Genomic DNA, 13,515 nt, shown 5'->3' with positions numbered 1-13,515 from the left:
AACCACATTATACTCTCTTAGCTTGTTTTGATCTTTTCATTCAATTGGCTTGTCCTTGGAAATCAATACACTACAAAGAAAGCACAGTTGTATTTTCCACCTCTAATGCAGAATCTGTGAATAAAAATAATTACCAAGACCACCAGCCAGGTGGAAAATTCTGTTCATTTTATCTCTGCAGTGAAAGCTGGAGTATCAGACACATTCAGATACAAGAGAAATTCACCTCTGATATGTTTAATCCTCTTCAGCGGCAGAATCATGTGCAAGAGAACCATCAAAGGCACCGCTGGTGTAATTGCCCCCTCGGCAGAGCAACGGTGTGCTGACTTCACTGACACAAACCACATTCTTTGCCTATATTGCATTTACAGCCCAATAATGAAACCTGCCCTTGGGATCTATCATCAAGGAATGTTTGACAGCACAGGTACTTTCGGTACCACTAAAAACCCAACCAAACAAAACCCGCTAAAACCTCCCCAAATCACGCTGACTACTCTGACCGCAAGTGAGAGCAGCGGTGCCCGGGGCGGGCTTTGAGCGCGGGTCTTGTACTGAAATTGCGAGGCCGATGGTGTTGAAGTTTGAGGCGAACTGGAGCCCGAGTGGAGCGGTGCCAAGGTGAAGACCTGAGAGCTGGAAGGAGACAACTGACCCGGAGACTTCCCTGAAAGGAGACCAGAGCTGACCTCTGCCAGGATCCTCGAGACGTGGGACATAATGCCACACCTCCCACTGCCGCTCTAGAGCAAAAAGAGGAAAGAAAAACCCTAAAAAGAAATGGCCCTTGAGGGAGGTGAGCAACATGGAAGCTCCTTGGCAATCCCTCGGCCGATCACTGCTGTCCACTGCGCTCTGCACGCCGGCACCTGGGCGGCCTGGGAGGAGGGTTGGACAAGGCTGAGGGATCGGGACCGGCCGACTGCGGGCAAGCACCATCCGCAAACTCTGCAACGCAACCAGTGTGTCGCATGCGGGTCAGCGGGTTCAAGGCTCAAAGGTATCAACTTTCCATTATTTTTGGATCATTCTTAAATTTTATGTATATTTGTAGCTTGGCACTAAGAGGCTCCCACGCTGAGCATGTACAAACACACGTGCGCTAAACGGAGCGGTGGGGGACACGATCACGTACACTTGCAGCATATGGGACCAGGTGCCTTTTAGGTTTGTTTACACATATTACCAGTATAGAAAATTAATCATAAGGAAAGCAAACACTCCAGCCTCACATTCCCCGCACTGCTGAGTGTGATGGTTACTCTGGCTTTTATTGCTAGAAAAATCTTTCTTTTGATGTCCTTTGAAAGTATGTCCTTTGAACTACAGTATTTTTGCTAACACTACTGGTCGGATCACACTCCCAACAGCTGAGAAATGTGAGATTTAATTCCAGGCTGCAGGGGAAACTTTCATTGCAAATTGATGTCCTTTAAGCAAGAGATACCTGGAAACTATCTCGTAAAAATCAAGATCTGCAATTTTCCCCTGAAGCTTTCAATACTCTCATACCTCTCAGCAGTTCTGCAATATTTAGAAATAGTTGTCGCTGCCACCGAAAATAAAACCCACAGCGTATTTGGCCATCACATACACATGGCTAAATATAACACCTGATGGAAAACAGCAACAAACAAGGTGGTTATGGCATGGGATAAAACCAAGAGACAAATAAACCTTATCCATAAATAAATAAACAAGTAAACAAAAGGTAGTCACTTTCATTTTCCAAGTTCCCACAGACCATTTCAAAATAGGCATTTCTGTGTGTGACTGCAGAATTTGCAGAGAAAATAAAAAAGATTTTTAGCCACCTATTATACAGAGGTAGGGGTAAGCCACATCCGAGCTCTCCAGCCGTGCTTCACCATCACACACAGCTTCTCTCATCTCCATCGCTTCAGGTTTGCTGGCAGGGAAAGCAAAGGTGTAGAAAGCGGACTGTGGGGCGGCCGTTTGGCCCGAACCTCGAGAGCGGTGCCCGGGCACGAGGAGGACCCCGGGGTCCCCATGTGCCCCGCGGGCACTCAGGGCCCCCTCCACCCTCCCGCTGCCACTGTCTCCCTCGGGGAAATAAATCACGGTGGGTTCAGAGGGCTGGAGAGCCCGCGGGAGCAGAGACCCGGCCGGTGCCACGCATGTTTCCGCAGCTCCCGGCGCGCGCTTGCTGGTGCACCGTGCTCCCCGGCGTCCCGCTCCCCGGCCGGCATCGCCAGGACACGGTAGCAGGACGTCGGCCGGGGCGTTGGGGACCGCTGGTGCCACGCTGCCGGGGAGCCTGTGGGAAGAGACGCCCGACCCCTTGTCCCAGCCGCGGGGCTCGTCCCCGGTGCCCGGCGCGGGTTCGGAGCTGCCCAGCCGAGCCCCTTGCTCGCTGCGTGGCGGCAGACCCACGCCGGGGCAGCTGGAGCAGGGCGAGGGCGGAGGGCTCTGCTCCTCGTCGGCCAGAAGCAGGGGTCTTCCTGAGAGCTTCGGAGTTCAACGTAGGTTCCACCTCTGCCGCAGCCCCCCGAGCAGCAGCCAAGCACTTGACTGATGCGGCCAACTGCGGTCAGATAATACGATTTTGGGGCCGGGAGCGTAACGGCGTCCTGCTCAGCCGAGGGCAGGAGCAGCAGCCGCCTCCACGGACACCGGGGGAAGCTTTTCCTTTGGGACCTGGTTCCTGAGCAGGAGTCTGAGTGGGAGTGAGCAGTAACAACAACATGTCGAGCATTCGTCTGGAGATGAAAACTGGGTTTATCTTCTTACAGAAAGACACTGCAACTAATTCCTTCACTGCTGCAGAGTCACAGTTTGCTCCTCCCTCTTACAGTGGGAGTATTTTTCCTGTGATAGCCTTTGAACTTGGGCTGCATTAGGCACCAGAAACATTCCCGGTGCTGGAAGCAGTTGCCAGAGCTGACATTTATGCTTGCAGCAGTGCCTGCACAGACGCAATTTCTAACCTCCGTCTCCTGCTCCAGGGGAAACACCTGCCAGCAGCTGACGGAGCAGCCTTCGAGGGTCTCTGAGCAATCACGAGCGATGCTCGGCCTCCCCCGCGCAGGGCACGACCCAGGTCCGGGGAGGGGGCTGGCAGCCCCGCTCACGTCGCCGCTGGCCCCCCGTGTGCCGCACGCCCAGCACCGCGCTGCAGCAGGGGCACGCGGAGCCCAGCTGCTGCTGCACGTCTTGCTCATCGGTGACATGCATTTTCTGTTATGGGGGAGCCTATTTTAAGCTCACCTGTTGTGGACAGTATTCACAGCAAGCTCAAAGTCAGCATTTTTGAGTATCTATCTATCTATCTATCTCCTCTGCGGTGGAAGGGGCATGGAGCCCAGCACCCTCGCTCACCTGATCCCATTTCCATTTTGCAGGGGGCAGTTGAGGCACAGGGACATTCAGACACCGTCGGCATCAGAAGCTAAAAGCTGTCGGTGGCACTTACAGAGTATCTGTCACCAAATATCGCAGCACCCGGTCCCTGCCTGGAGCTCTGAGCACCAGCCAGAAAACCTACACCAACAAACCAACCATCTCCTCTTGTTTCATTAGTGCTCATTAGGAGGGTTTGCAATGGCATGTGGGAAGCTCTGCCAGCTGGATGTGGTATATAAATATCACAAGTATAGCACACATGCACGCACACATACACACACACAAAATAACCACAAAACTTATCACAAACAAGCATCCACCTCAGGCAGCTCACATCCATGGAAGAAGAAACCAGCTGTGCAAAGAGTCACAGCCAAGCTTTAGGTTTCCGTGTCCCCCCTGGTTTTCCCTGCAGCCTAACCTCATTTCAGAAATACCCTCAGATGAATGAAAAAAACTAGAAAGGGTCCTGGGAAACAAAGCCGTGCATGTCTCTGGAGGCTGAAAGCTTCCCCATCACCCTCCCTCCGAATCGGCCGAAGGAGTCATCTGATGGCAGTCAGATGCTGCCAGTATTTTTAGAGGGGCTGTTACGCGTTAGTTCAGGGCTCCAGCGATAGTAAAGCATAGGCGAGTGCTCTGAATACCCTTTTCGCTGCAAACTTTCCCCTGAGTAAATTTTCAACTGTGCCGTATATGTCACCTAGATGCTGTATTAAGGAGGTCTTTCCCAACCCTCTGTTTGAAGTGCTCCTCTAACAAGCACAGAAATATTAAATTGCAGAGGCAGACGGGACCTTGCAGCTCTTGCAGGAGCTGCTGCTTTGTGCTCAGCTTCCTTATGCGGCATTAACGGCATCAGGCGTACCCCAAGGCCCAAATTCAGGGGGTCTCACAGCCCACACCTTGCTCTTCTTCTGCCATCAGGGTGTTTTACCAAACCCAGGCGCCAACATCCCTGTGACAGCCCACCCTGAACCTGCAGCTGGGACCCCTGCCTCCGGCCTCGCTGCTGCTGCTGCTGCTGCTGCTGCAACACCGCCGGCAGCCCCGCGAGGGTGTGCGCACATCTGCACACCTGCACGCACAGGTGCGCGCACACGTGCACGCATGCACACACAGAGGTGCACGCACACGTGCACGCATGCACACACAGAGGTGCACGCACACGTGCACGCATGCACACACACAGGTGCGCGCACACGTGCACGCACCCAGCCCTTGCAGGTGCTCTCCGCTGCCGTGGGAGCTCGGGGCTCTCCCTGTGCCGTCACCCCAGCAGCGGGGCAGGGGCTCGATCCCCTCGGGCCCACGCTGGGACGCAGCGCTCCCCTCCAGCCGTACCCCAGCGCTCTGCTCAACGGGGCTGGCGCTGCAGCCTGACTCACCCCGAACCAGCAGGCGCTGCTGCAAAATCCCGAGCACTCCCTCGCTCCCCAGAGCTGGTCCGGCAAGATTTTTGCCCGTGTTTCTCACAGTAATGTTTGTAACCTGAATTAGGCCACTGCAGCCCGCAAAAGGAGAGGTTCGGTAAAAAAGCCTTCTGTGCTCCCCAAACCTGTTTTTGACTCCCTGCAGGGCAAAGGCTTCTCTGACGGTGTCGTGCCCCCCGCCACGCTGTGCCCGGGTTTGCTTTGCTGCGATGCCCGGCGGTGGCAGTGGTGCCGGCGGGGTGGCACCAGTGTCTGCCTTTCCCGGACGCCGTGAGTCACGAACGGTGTTGCTCCCAGCACGCAGGTGGCAAATACTGCAGGAGGGAGAGCGGTGGGTTTGTCTCTAAAGACTGAGTTTCGAAGTGAAGAGTCTGGCTGCAGGGAGGATGTCTCAGCTCCTTTGGAAACCAGGCACTCTGCAGTGTGCGTCCCTGGGGACGCCGTGCACCCAAAGCCCCAGCACCCCTTTCACTCTGCACGGGGTGGGGCGGGTGGTCATCGCCGTCCCGTTGGTGGGCATCAACGCTCAGCCTGCGCGAGCGGTTGCCCAGAGGAGCAGACGGGACCGGTGTCAGGACAAGTAGCCCGAGATGCTCCAGCTACCTCAGGGCTGTCCTTCAGCCACCGTCCTCTGCCTGCGACCCCACGGAGCTGGACACAGGGCATGTGTGGTGCCCTGCTGTGCGGCCCCGGGCAAAACATTTTTAGGCCAGGGATCTGAACAATAAGTTTTGAAAGAAAAATGTTGACCAGGCCTGATAATGATTTGTACAGGCATCGGCTGTCAAACTTCTATGTTGTAGCTCTCAACATACAGGGAGCACAACTTTGTGTGGCACTCAAACTGCTCCACTCGGATGATCTCGGGTCACGTCTGGAAGGAGGTGAAACGCCACACTATGTGTAAAGCATCCGAGGAAAATAACCCACCCTAAAAACTGTTTTTGTATATTACACATGCTCAGTTGCTGCATATGGGAATGGATGGGGGCTGGTTTTTGGAAGAAAGACAATTTCTAAGAAGTAATCGCTTTCCCTGTCCTAGTTTCTCTCTCCTAATCATAGGCAGGCTTGTGACGAGTATCTGGGGGAAGAGGGGTGCACGCCAGCCGCAGCAGCTGCTGTGTGCGCAGAGGAGCTGGTGCTTCCCCAGGGAATGCTGCCGCGGAGCAATGACCTCCGGCTGGCAAAGAGCATCCTCCATCCCTCCCTCAGCCCCTGGAGATCCACTCCTTCTCTTCCAGCCCCTCTGTGCTGCCTCCAGCCCTCCACAGCTCCTTCCCCCACCCCAATCCTGCCCTGCTTTTAGGCCTCTGGAAAACTCGCCAGAGCCTTCTCCGTACCAGAAAAGCAGCTACGGGATTTGGCAGGCGTCTCACGGGAGCAAACCATCCCACGTACGAATGGGCTTTTGCTGCTTTTCAGGTTCGCTGTAAAACGAAGGCGGGCTGCAAGCTGAGAGGGGACAGCCCTGCACATCGGGGTGCAGGTGAGCTCCACCACCATGGAGGGAGAGCAAGGAAATCTGCTGGAGAACGTGTGAACTCCGTCTGCCAGAGGAGTGCGAGAAAGCAGGACAGCTTTCTGCGTTTTCAGGGACACTGGGCAGTGCAAAGGTGAAGTTATTTTTGGCTTGGACGCTCCCTACATCGGACTCTGCACAAACTCAGGCAGCACAGAACGCAGGCCCTGCCCGAAGCACAGGTTCTTGGGTACCGAATCACGCCGTGGGATGGCCCCGCGTCCTGCCCGTGCACACAAGCGCACGCAGAGCTGACACGGCCAAAAGCAGCCTTTCCTTGCGCTAACACCAGGCGTGCACCAAGAGGACACGTGTACAGAGAGAGCCCCGTACACCTCTTTCCCCGACCATCCCAGGAGATACGTGCCGTCAGCATCCCTCTGCTCGCGCCGGCCGACCCTCTTCCCAAACAGGCAGGACCTGCCTGCAGCAGGCAGCGAGCTCGCCAGGGGAGGGCTGGGCTCGGTTCATGGCTTGTCAGGCACCAGGCAAACACTCGGGCTCAGAGAAACGCAGACTCCTGGGGCTGCGCCGGCAGAGGAGCCGGAGCCAGAGCAGGACCCCCAGACAAAGCCACAAAACAGGGGGACCCGCAGCAGTGGGGGGGCAGCATCTGTCTGTCCAGCTCCCCGGCCCCGCTGCCGCCGTCCATCTGTCCAGCGCCCCGGTCACGCTGCTGCCACTCCGGTACTTCCCACTGGAAGGAAGCAGCCTGGACACGGAAAATGTTTATGCGCTGCCAAAGGGAAAAAAAGAGGTGGCAAAGCCTTCTTCTGCCCTCTGGTTTTTAGAATAAAAGTATTGAGAAAGGTGGGTTGTCACCCGCCTATTCCTGAGTGGAGATTGAGCAAGCCTCGAATACAGGCGGGTTGTTTTCTCTCTGGACTGCACTTTTAGAGCTGTCAAATCTTGCACAAAATGCTTGCTCCTCCCAAATGGTTTTAAGGCACTGCAGTATAATAGAGGCTAACAAAAAGCAAAGTGTTTAAACAATCTGGCTGTAAATCTCTTCTGCTTTCAATTGCTCAGCTTTCATCCCCTGTCATAATTATTTATATTTTTCTACGCTGAGTTCCTGGACAGATGAAACCTCAACGTCTAATGGAAAAAAACAAGCGGGGGGGGGGGGGGGGGGGCAGTGGAAAGTAAAAAAATCCTTGAATTCTTGAGATGCATCATCGAGAAGCAAAACAAGCGTATGCCCATTTTCATCACCCTGGCAAGTCACCCTGCCCTGTCAGCAAATTGCTCAAGTCCAAGCAACGCTCTCCTCTCTGCCACTCACCCGATGGGTTTCCACCTCCTGCTTGTCCTATGTCTTTTAATTCCTTTGTCTATTTAAATGCAACAGTGAGTCAGCCCAAAGCACACACAATGCCTTGAGACAGCCCCAAGATAAGAATACCAGGCAAATAAATAAAAGCAGACAAGGGCTTCCTGTTCCAAGAGCCCACTTCGTTTGTGAGAGGGTAAATCCTGGGGACACGGGGACCCCGCCTGGGCCCAGCGGTGCGGCCACCATGGCGAGGGGAGAGCAGGCGATGCGATGCCGGCGGCTGCCGCGACGGCCGAGAGCCCCATCCAGCACAGAAACTGCGCGCTGTGTTTGGGGAGGGCAGCTGGCCTTATGTGAGCCATTGCTTGCCTGAAGAAGAAGAGTACTTTCCTTTCAAAGCAGACGATAAGCCACTGCTTGGATACTTTCAAAGTAAATCTTTGGGTTGTTGATGCATAGGTGTGTCTTTTTTTTTTTTTTCTTTTTCTCCACAATTCCTTTTTTTAAGCCTAAGAAATGTGCTTATCAGTGCTGATAGGGAGGATAACATAGACATACAATGCATCAATTGCCAGGCATGCATCACCCATCACATTCAGCTCCCTTAGAGACCAATCCTTACATGTGGTCCTAAACTTTATGAAATTATCCTTTATTGACTCAAAGAACTAAAGAGAGTGTAACTTCCCCCCTTGGAAACATCCTGGCAAAGACTTCCAGATTTCCGGGGTCAAGTCCAAAGTAGACGCACAGACCTTGGTAGATAATGTGTTCTTGACTACTGCTTTAAGGAAGCATTTAACGTAGTTGACTCATCACTGAATTTCACGTCAAACACAATCTATGTTTTTAAATGTTAGCCATAAATAACTATCATATTTTTAAACATGATTTCCTTTTCTATATGTGATGTATATCTCTACTGAATACTGTATTAACTCAATTGTGCTAGTTCACTTTGTTTGCAAATAAATGCCTAGTAAACCACCTACTCTTTGGAGATGATAATCAGCTTTTCATGGTTTAAGCACGAGTGCTGCAAGCAGACTCAGATCGTGCTCCATTTGTTTCATGTTAGTTGTACTACAGAGGAAGGACAAGGGTTTCTGTTGGAGGCTAACTCCTGCACTGGTCAATTCATTATTAAAATGTCAAATGTTTGCGTAAGGAAACATCTCTCTCCCTCTCTTCACCTCAAGCCATAAAGCACCTCAGCTCCTTTAGCCGAATAAGAGACTTTGGGTTGATGCGTGCCAAGGCTTGTGTGAGAAGTGGCTTGACTCAGACGGTGTCCATTTTCTTCTTTATCATCCTGTATGAACATAAAACATGAAATGATTAAGAAAAGTAAGCTGGAGAAGGAGTTTATTTGGTCTGTCCAGAGTTTAAAATGCATTTTTAAAGCTCTGTGGTCAGGAGATTTTGTTCTGCTGGAAGTGTAAGCGGCTTTTTAAAACACAAGCCCTGCTAATAAAAAAAATGCTCTTTGCATATCTAGAAAGCTCTGCAACCTTTTATCTTTTTTTTTTGCACTAAGTGTGCTGAAGTATCTGAATTACCTGTAACTGGTAAGCCTAAATAGCACATTCAAGAGGGGTGGGGGTGGGTGTGTGTGGCGGGGTGTGTGTGTGTGTTTAAAAAGCCTTCACTGAGCAGGCAGGACAGGCTCTCGCATATGTGTCCCCTTGCCTCACATTCTTACACAAGTAAAACTGCAACGCGAACCAAGCGTTTACAAAACCCTCACGCACAGGTATCCCGCAGGCAGACCGGCTGCGGAGCAGACTGCCCCTCAGCCCGGTGTGCCCACCGTTTGGCACAGCAGAAGAGGATGTGGCCAGAGCATCAGCCACAAACTGGATCCCGCAGGCTGCCCTGGCTTTGGAACGAAACCTTTCTGTGGGCATGGGCACAGGTCACCCAGGCTGCAGCACGGGCCAGAGCTTCGGGGGACGAGGGCTTGCCTCCTAACGCTGCATTGCCAGCGGCTGCCTGAACGATCACATCTGAACCTATCTCCGGTAAATTTTGACTCCTATTCGTTCTGGGAACTCGCTACCTAAATATTTGGTAACTCAGAAAGTGCTGGCAAAGAAAAGTTTGAGAAAAGTTCCCTTGATTTACAAATTGCTGCAGACCTTTGTCCCCCACTCGGGTGGTCACTGCAATGGCTCGGGGCTGGGGCCAACAAGCGCTACCAACATCAAGGTGCAGGGTGTGCCACCACGCTGGCTCCTGGACCGCTGCCTACTGTAGCCCAACGTCCACAGTCTTCGCACAAAACCTGCAGTAATCCAAAGCGGGCAGCACAGGCTGAGCTCCTGGGGCTCCCTGCTATGTACAACACCTCCCGCAGCCCCGTGGTGTCCTGCGGCCACCTGCGCCCCAGACCCACAGCCAGAGCATCTCTGCCACAGCCCCCGGGATGCATCTTCCCACCCAGACTGAAGCAAGCACCGTCATCCGCTGCTCCCACGGGCACCACTCAACTTCCACCAGCCGACCACCCCTTCCCCTTCCCATCTTTAATTTACTCAGCCTCACTCAGATCAGGGTGATAAGACCTGTCTGCACTTTTGGAATACTTGAAGAGGTTAAAGCCAGAGGGAGAGGAACTCTGCTCCCTATCAGGGTGAGGTTTGATTGCTTTGGGAGGGGTGAGGTCCCAGGCGGATCCCAGTGCTGCACCTCGTCTGACTCAGCGGAGCCTCCCTGCATCGCTGCAAGGCAGCACAGCCGCGCAGGCTGAGCACGAGCACGGCCGCTCCATCCTCATGTGTAGCCCCACATGCCACAGGGGGTGTTTTAAAACACACAGATGTCCTGGGTTGCCCATCAACTGTCGGCCCCGAGGGGCTGGGATTGACGAGAGACAAGAAGTGTGCCCAAAGAGCCAGCTACCGAGGTGTCATGCAGACATGCGATGGATGGGCAACTCTAACTGATAGGAAAAAACACACTCATTTCATTAGTATTCAGGCTGAAAACCAAGGCCAGTATCAGAAACCCTGGCCCTCCACCACACTCTTGCTTGGGGGGATGGCCCTGCAGGCAGCACACGGCAGTGCCAGTACTGTGAGCCATGCTGAGCTGCTTGGAATGGCTCTTCTGTCACCCTGCCAGTTTGTAAACCCCATGAATAGCTAATTTCTCAGCTACATTCAGCCCAGTAACTATGTGCTCATTAAACACTGCTACCAGAGCTCATTAGGGAGCGCACGTGCCCCCGGTTGCTGCACAGAGAGCATGCGTGGCTGCAGGGCGATGCTAATCTGTCGCAGGGATGGCTGCAGGGTGATGCTAACCTGTCCTGGGATGTGCTGAGCACCCCTGGACACCGCATAAGGGGCACGGGGGCATCCACCCCTCGGAGCCACGGAGCCGGCGTGGGCATTCCCAGGGGAAGAACTGCCCTTGTGCCTCCTGCCCGGCTCTGCTTCCCAGCTCCCCACGCTGTGCCCGCTCCAGCCGAGAGCGGCCAGGTAACAGCACCGGTCACCCGCCCCGAGGGCAGCCCCCTCGCGTTGTCCGTCAGTGCCAAAGCAAGACCAAAACGGTGAGAAAAACCTTACAGCGCAGCAGGGCGCAGGCCGTGGGGACGCTGAGCACACACGGACCGCCAGCGGCCCGGCAGCGGGGCAGGCGTGCGGGGGACACGCGGCGGGCACCTCCGCGCTGTGTCGGCACAGGCAGCGCCACGAGCGACGGCGATCTCGCCCCGCGCGCTGCCCACAGCAAACGCACGTGGCCGAGGAGCGCTCTGCCTGCCCGCTCCCTCCGGAGCGCTGCCGGGCGCAGGCAGCGGATTCGCCGTTGCTGCTGCCGCCGGCTGCAGGGGAAAGATGCTGCTCGGAACCACCGAGGCCGCTTCCCGCAGAGCCTGCCTGTTCACTGGGCGGGTGTTTCCCACCGATGGCCAAGAGCAGGGGCATAAAGTACTTACAGCAAGGTAAAACCAGCACAAATCTTTAAAGGAAAGCAAAGACCAAACTCCAGTAAACAGCAGAGTAACAGCTGGGACCGTCCCAGGTACAAGTTCCCAGGCCATCCCCATCGCTTGTTTGCGGAACTGCTTCAGTGGGTCTCAGAGGAGCCCTTGGGAGCTCGCAAAGCCAGATTATACCAAAGCAAGAGGATTTCCAATCAAGGCCCATCACGAAGGATGTCCTTCCAGCAGCTTATGTGCCTCTAATCTGCCTAGCTCGTCAGCATGCCCCACCTAATTACAATCAGGGCAATCCTGAGGTGGGCTGGGGCTGGAAGAGGATGTTTTCTTTTCTGTTAAAGTGCAACACCTTTGCATTAACCTGTACCACCTGTAGTTGCTGACTCCGTCACAGACAGCGCAGTTACAACAGTATTTTGGGGCGTTCCAGCTAGAGATATAGTACGCAAATTACTACAGGAGAGCCACACCACTGCACCCCCAGCACTGCTGGCTGCAGCGTGGCCCTCACGTCCAGAAAGCAAACTATAAAAGATGACCTGGTCACGAAAACGAATCTTGCGTATGCTTCAGCTGACTTACTGTTTGATTGACAACCCCCCAACCCAGTCCAGCTGAGATCAGCCTTGCCAGTGAGCAGCAGCCTGCGAGTCGGCTCATCTCCCAGGCAGCCTCGGTCCGGGGGTGCGCGGAGACCAGCCGGCCCTGCGAGAGAGCGGCTGAGAGCTACGGCACGCACAGGCAGATTTACAGGATCGGCTTCCACTGACGTTACTCTGCCAGGGACAGGGTTTTGGGATGTGCCAGGCACCACATTGCCTGTGCAGACGAGGCAGCGTGTGTGCACGCACGCGTGCACGGGATGGGGAAGGGGAGCGGAAACAGATGGGGTGAAAGAAATAGAAGCCCAAGAAGAAGGGCAGGGAACATTTTGCTCGAGGTAACAAAGTTTTCTGATTGGGACCTCTGAAAGTTTTGAGACTAAGGTAACTCTTCCGGCTGGCCTGGTGGGCAGCCAGCTGCCACAGCCTCATTTTTTAACTCCTGAAACTACACCTGTATGTATTGTTCACATGTATTTTCCAGGTTACTGGAAAATCACCCTAAACCCCAAAGTCACCATGCCATCCCTCCCTGGTCAGAAGCTGCTGCCCGCAGAGGCGCCCATGAATCACCGTCAATAACCATGTGCGAGCCTGACATTTGGGATGGCTTGGCAGCTGCCCTGCACCGGGAAGCAGGAGGCTTCCAGCTCATTTCTTCTAGTGATTTATTGAAGACGACTGTTCTTTTCAGGAACCGTGACTTGAAAACCTGTGATTTATGAAAACTCCATATGTGCTCTTGCTCTTGTTACCCACGGATGGCTTCCAGCAGGGTTTCCCTGCCGCTGGCTGCCGTCCCCAGCCCCGCACGAGAGCCTGCACGCTGCCGGCGGTGCGAGAGCTGCCCCAGGGAGGAACCGGGACTGGCGTGCACGTGGAGCAGCAGCTTACAGCCGTCCATTTACCGTGCTCGCTGAGCAACAGCATCTAAATTTAGTTCTCCATCTAATACCCTCTTTGGAGGAAGTGTCAATTTTCCACTGGCCGCAGGTTGCCAGCGGGCTGACTGCTCACTCGGTGACTGACCGCAATTAACTGCCCCCCCCAGCACAAGCACTCCGTGTTTTGTCGCGTCCCATCTCCAGCCCTCTGGTAAGAAGGGTTTGTTGGTGCAGTTGCTTAGATATCACCGAAGAATCAGAGGTGCAATGAGAGCCCACCTCAGAGCACTGAGAAACGCTCTTCCTGCAGAGAAGCTTTAACAGCAAAACGCAGACAGGGATTTCTGCAGCATAGCTTATTTTTGTATTGCGTGTGCTATGGGGGGAGCTCACTCTCTACTCACCCCTCCCAAAACGCAGCCAGGAGAACAGCTTTGCTGTTGCTAATGCTTGTAATTTCAATATCTTGCCCTATTTTTCCCCCTA

The 13,515-nt window shown here is 54.1% G+C and overlaps 1 protein-coding gene across 2 annotated transcripts in view; it reads right to left on the bottom strand.

The window, feature by feature from the left end:
- PWWP2B (PWWP domain containing 2B) overlaps positions 1-13,515 on the bottom strand; it is a 90,375-nt gene that overhangs the window by 35,142 nt on the left and 41,718 nt on the right. Inside the window, exon 3 of one of the 2 annotated variants that reach the window (XM_075026657.1) lies at positions 7,936-8,909. The exons of the other annotated variant lie outside the window; for it this stretch is intronic. The gene's annotated coding sequence lies outside the window, so the exon portion shown is untranslated. Of the gene's footprint in view, positions 1-7,935; positions 8,910-13,515 lie in introns of those variants that run through there. 2 annotated transcript variants of the gene reach the window in all.

Source organism: Buteo buteo, chromosome 4 (genome assembly GCF_964188355.1).
Source record: "Buteo buteo chromosome 4, bButBut1.hap1.1, whole genome shotgun sequence".
In the NCBI taxonomy this organism is placed as follows: Eukaryota; Metazoa; Chordata; class Aves; order Accipitriformes; family Accipitridae; genus Buteo; species Buteo buteo.
Note: the sequence above shows the minus strand (reverse complement) of the source record. Positions and strands in the feature narration are given on the sequence as shown.